This window comes from Rhinopithecus roxellana, chromosome 4, assembly GCF_007565055.1.
Source record: "Rhinopithecus roxellana isolate Shanxi Qingling chromosome 4, ASM756505v1, whole genome shotgun sequence".
NCBI classification, from domain to species: domain Eukaryota; kingdom Metazoa; phylum Chordata; class Mammalia; order Primates; family Cercopithecidae; genus Rhinopithecus; species Rhinopithecus roxellana.
The window spans coordinates 20,229,468-20,235,125 of record NC_044552.1 but is presented as its reverse complement, the minus strand read 5'-3'; the positions used below and the strand labels follow the sequence as shown (position 1 = coordinate 20,235,125).

The following is a 5,658-nucleotide window of genomic DNA, read 5'->3' as shown; positions in this document are numbered from 1 at the left end:
GTGGTCGGTCAGTGAACTATTATGGCCTGAACATGTCCTGTGTGTCTTTTCAAAAAAGGAGACCATGGGAGGTGTAAGAGTGACTAAGATCTCTGAAGGAGGGAGAAGCCAGATGACTGGGCCACAAGAGGGAAAAAGTCAGCAAAACAGGTGCAATTGTTCCTGGCCTCTTGCCTCAAGATGGTTGTATTGTTAGGTGAATACTAGAAATGGGTAGATTCCGCCTGTCCTGAGGATAAAATTCTTTGGTTGCAGGATTGGATTGGCTGATAAAGAGTGATTTCCAAGCACCATTGATTGTGTTCTTTGAAAGTTAGGAACTGATAAAGCAGCAGTGCTTGGGAAATAACATGTGGGATGTCAACTCTTAGGCGAGAACTGCCTTCTTTCTGCAGCAGGCCACACATCAATCTCAAAATCTAAAGGTTTTGAGTTTGAACATCAGAGAGGATACAGTTTTTGCTGCTATTTTGGTTGAGGGAAACAAAATGGGTGCACTAAATAATGAAATGCAAATGCTATGAGATAACAATTTGAAGACTGACTCAATGTTAGCTTAGAATGGAAAAGTGATTTAGGTTTCTTTTTGTGTGTGTGTGTGTGTGTGGTGTGTGTGTGTGTGTGTGTTTGGCTTGTCAGTGGTTTGAGTAAAATGAGTGGTAAAGGGATATAGATGACACAAGAAACTGCAAGCTATATCATATAATTGGTCTTTCTCGCTAGCTGATGGAAGAAATGGGAAATTTTTCATCCAACTTCCTGCTCTCAAGGTTACCCAGTTGTAATTATGAGGTGAGTGGGTGAAGTCATTTATTCTTTTAACCTACATGTATTTCTCGAGCACATATCTTGTTAAGAGACTGTTCGGGGTACAGCCGTTTAACAGTGAAAAAACGCATATATTCCCACCTTTGTGAAACCACCTTCTAGTGCATAGGGGTGAGGAGAAACAGATCAGAAGCAAACAAGAAAAATACATAAGATGTTATGTGACAATGTCTACTGGGAAGGAATCCGCAGGCAGTAAGGGACTCGGGAGTGTGGAGGTGGCCCATTCAGAAGCTTTTAGGAGCGGAATCTGAGAAGTTGACACCTTGAAGACATCCTTTACCCACTCCCCATCCCCTTCCTCACTCCCCACTCCTGCTCCTTCCTTCAATCATCTTTCTTCACATGGGAAATGAGGACTCTGGGATTCTCTGGTTGGATCGCAGCACCTAGAGATGGATCTGGTCAGTAAGAAGTGCTCAGTAAGCATTAGCTACTGCTTTGGTTGCCTTCCCCCTGTGGAGTGCTGGCCTCTTGGATTGAGCTTGCATCATAGGTCTTCAGTAGGAGGTTGCTTAGTGGACTTACAGGTTGAGGTTAGAACCCACCAGGATTCTTCTCCTGGGAAGAACCAACTTCCCTCTAAGGCTTCACACAGACCGGTGGGTGAGGAAAGAGCCCTAAATGGCTTGAAAAATTGATTGCTCTTTGGGCAAAGCAAGAAACCCTCCTACGGAAGGGCATCATTTGGGCATATATCGGGGTCTCAGTACAAAGATGAGTGCTCAAGAGGTCAAGATGCTCAAGCAGAGAATCTGACCAGAATGTTCGTGGTACAGAGAAACAATCCTTTTGGGAGAAGGAAGACAATTGAGGCCTTGGAATATAAGCTAAAGAAGCTTCAAAGGGAATACTAAAAAGATTCAGGCACAAATCCTTTACTACATTCTTTTGTACAAATCAATTTTTGCCTAGAAAATCATACCTTACTATGCATCCCTATTGTGTTCCTCCACCATCTATTTTATTTTTTTAAGCGTTATTTCATTTTTATGTTCACAGAATCTTGTTGCTACAACTAAATGAGCAAAACAGAAATGCGTTAATCTCTCTCCTCAGACCTTGAAAGCATTTTCCTTAAAGGTGAACAATATTCCACATACAAGGACTTTTACAGCACTCTGTGCCAGAAATTATACTGAATGTTTATTAATTTTTACGTAAGTCGGTCAATACAGTTTTTCAGCTTCTCCAAGTATTATTACTCCAGTGTTGTAAATGACACTGAAGTAAAGGGCATATCACTCTCTTTATTCTGTGTATGTGTGTCTGCTTACAGGTAAGGACTTCCCAAATTATAGTTTTGTAAACATTAGTTCTAAATCATGCCGATCACTTGAATTTTGAAAACGTCAAAGCCAATCACATTACTGTAGTAGAAAATACGGGTTTGCGGTGCATTGGCTCACTGTTTTATTCGCTATGGATCAGTGGAGTAGAAATTCCCAACGCGGAAGGGGCTTCATTCCTGTCTCTCAGCCTCAGCAAAGTTAAAACATTTCAGACCTTTCCTGACTTTGGATCTATTGCGCATGCTCTGTCCTTTACCACTATCCAATCCTAGGGGCATATAGAGCCACTCAGAGCCTTAGAAGTACATTCAGCGAAATGGAACCAATCACCATATAGTGTAGCCTATTGTTCTTCGGACCAAAATGCACCATGTTGAGATAGCATGAATTCTACAGACCCGTGAAGCCCATTTGGACCACAAGACACTCTTTCCATCATGCCTGCACACATATCCCTCACTCTTCATTGATTCATGCAGACTTTTAAAAGTGTTTAGCAATAAGCATCCTACCCCCAAGAAGCTTATGATCTCATGGAGAAGATGGCCAAGCAACAGACAATCACAACGTGGTGAATGCCACAAAACAAATTGTACCTGGATCTCCGTGAGTGCTAGGAGGAAGGCAACCCAGACTCAGAAAACTAGGAGAGGTGTCAGGGAAGATATTTTCCAGAAGATGGTGTTGTGTCTAACAAAGCCATGAGACCAGCAAAGAGGAGGTGAAAGGCTCAGCGTTCTGTGGGACATTTCCTTAAGTCCAGTATCTCTAGAGTTGAGTGTGGGAAGCTAAAAGAGCGGAAATAGAAATGAAAAATGGGAGTTCTTGAGAGGCTTTATTTACCCTGCACAAGCCAAGGACTGGTCTGCGGGAAGTAAGCAGATGCACAGTTAAGAAAGCCCATATCAGGAGTTAGTCATGATAGAGAAGGATTTGTACACTTTGGAAATCGTAAAAGAATGAAAAGCCCAGGTCTTTATTTCCGTGTTTTCGCCTCTGTTTTTCACGTTCCTCCCGGGTTTCAATTTCCTTCTGGAATCTCAGCTCTCTTCATCATCTGCTCTTGCAGGAACACTAAACTGCAAACGCAACCCTACGATTCAGGGAACTACGTCCCATCAAGATTACTGGGTACGTATACATTTACTTTCTTGTTCTCTTGCGACTTTCTATACCACTGCACGCAATTGTTACCGTGAAATAAGTATTAAGAGTCTGCGTAGATTACTGGGTACATATACATTTACTTTCCTGTTCTCTCGTGACTTTTGATACCACTGCGCACAACTGTTACTGTGAGATAGACATTAAAAGAGTGCGTGTGGCCCGTACGGGGATCGAACCCGCGACCTTGGCGTTATTAGCACCACGCTCTAACCAACTGAGCTAACCGGCCCTGCCGATGGGCGTGCACCCGGGGTCTTATGAGAGGCTTAAAGGCGAACGTTATTCCAATCACCAAAGGAAGTTTCCTAAAAGTTCCCGGAGCTGGAAAGAACCTACGGTCTTTGCTAACTTCTTTACGATCCTCGGCAAATTTTTTCGAACCCTGCAATTTCGGTTAAAATACAATTCGGCGGAAGGAAAGTTCAAATGTCACCTGCTTCAGTGTTTCATGACAACGGGTTTTAGTGACTACCCTTTTAAATGCAACGCCATCACCTTCCGCTGGTACTGTAGCCCGTCCCTATCACTCCTTTCTACTTTGCTTCCGTAGCGTCTGAGCGACCCTTGAAGACATTGACGGAAAACGGAAGGAATTACCGCCAGTTCCTCTCCACGGGCGGTCAAGGCCAATGTAAGTCTCCACCCAGGCTCCTCTGCTCGTAACTTCTAATACAGTTCCCACTGTGTTCGCCCATGTTTCCCAAAAGTGAATATTTGATCCCTACCCCACCCCATTTTTAGCAAACTCGGGAAAACGTACTCATTTTTCTACCTGAAAAGGGCACTTCAGAGAAATACGTCCCATTACAGTCTTTGTGTTCGTATTTTATTCCTTCTCGATGAAACAGGTATAAGTTCATCGGTATTTTATGCACAAGACAACTTTGAAGCCCCACTCATGGCCTTTAGATTAGGAAACATTCTCCGGGAGCTCTGCTGATCGCTAGGTCTTACGAGGTTGATGCCTTCTGTCCCAAAGAGAACTATTTCTCTGCGTGTTTCCGCCTGGCTGCCCACTTCTCCAGTGGAGAAACGGCTGTTGCCCGGGATTCATTTTTGGAAGTGCTTTGGGTCCTGGGTAATGGGGTCGCATCCTGCAGCATCGACAAGATGGTTGAATAGGCAGGAGCACCCACAGTACCCAGGGACTAATAAATAGCTCAATAGACACGTTTCGAATAATTGAATAAAGGAAGTCTCAACCAACCCCCTTGCTGTATTACAGATGGTCCACCTCTCTGCCTAGACTATTGTGCTGACTTCCTGTTCCTTCTCCTGGCTTTTGAACTAGATTCTCACCTCTCTCCAATCCGTCTTTCGCGGGGCTGGCCTGTCTTTCCGCCTCACTTCTGAAATTCTATCCATTGCCGCCTCTATGCAAACCGACTCTGGTTAATACTTCACTCGGTGTGGCTCCCCTCTTCCTTCCGCACTTTGCACTGCGAGAAATGCCCTTCCTTGAGGCAGCTGGAGGCCTCCTTCTGCTGAGAGCTTAGTTGTGGACACAGCCTGGAGTAGAGGCGAAAAGGAAAGAAGGCCGGGAGATAATCGGGGAAACACACACACCTTTCGTCTGGTTTGAAAGCTGGCGCCCGAAAAGGGGAGCGAAAGGAACAAGAAAAAAAACACGCTCGGGAAGTGTCTGAGATTGCTGCGGCCATAAAGCAGCGAGCACTAACCGCGGTACGGATACCGGAGGGGAGGAGGGCTCCACCCCCGGGCCTGTGCCTACGGACCTAGGTGAGGACGGGCACTCCTGCCTCCGCGCCCAAATGTTGCATTTCCCAAGACCACCCTGGCCCGCCACGCCCCCATCCCGTGCCTATAAACCCTCCCCCCCCCCCCCCCCCCCCCCCCCCCCCGAGACCCTAGCGGGCACAGACACAAGCGGCTGGATGTGAAGAGGAACACACCGGCGGGAGAACACAGAACACCCACCCTCTCTTTTAGTCACCCTGGAGGCGTCGGAGAAGGCGGTTTCAGGGATCCGTGAAGAGACCCTGGGTCTTTTACATCCCGGAGAATGACAAGAGAGAGAGTACCTAGGCGACGTTTACTTTCTGGGATTTCGGGAGATGCGGTTTTCTACACGCCAGGGGCCAAGCCTGAGAGATAGGTAGACGGCAGGGATAGGAGCTCTCTCCGCGCCCCAAACGCCCCTGCTCATACCTGGGTTCCTTGATTTTCCTGCCTATATAACCGAGCCTCCCATGGCCGGGCTCTGAGCTCTCATTCTGCGAACTGGGACAAAGGGGTTAACTGTGATGCGCTTTGTATAACCCCAGGATTCTGCACTTGCCCAAGGGCGAGGCGCAAATCCAAAACCAGGCACAACTGAACACCGAGATCAGCTGAGCCCTGAGTGTCTCAC

The 5,658-nt window shown here is 46.4% G+C and overlaps 1 non-coding gene across 1 annotated transcript; it reads right to left on the bottom strand.

The window, feature by feature from the left end:
- Positions 1-3,442: 3,442 nt before the first annotated feature.
- TRNAI-AAU lies at positions 3,443-3,516 on the bottom strand. Its single transcript has one exon. It is a non-coding gene; the product is annotated as a tRNA-Ile (tRNA).
- Between the last annotated feature and the right edge of the window lie 2,142 nt (positions 3,517-5,658).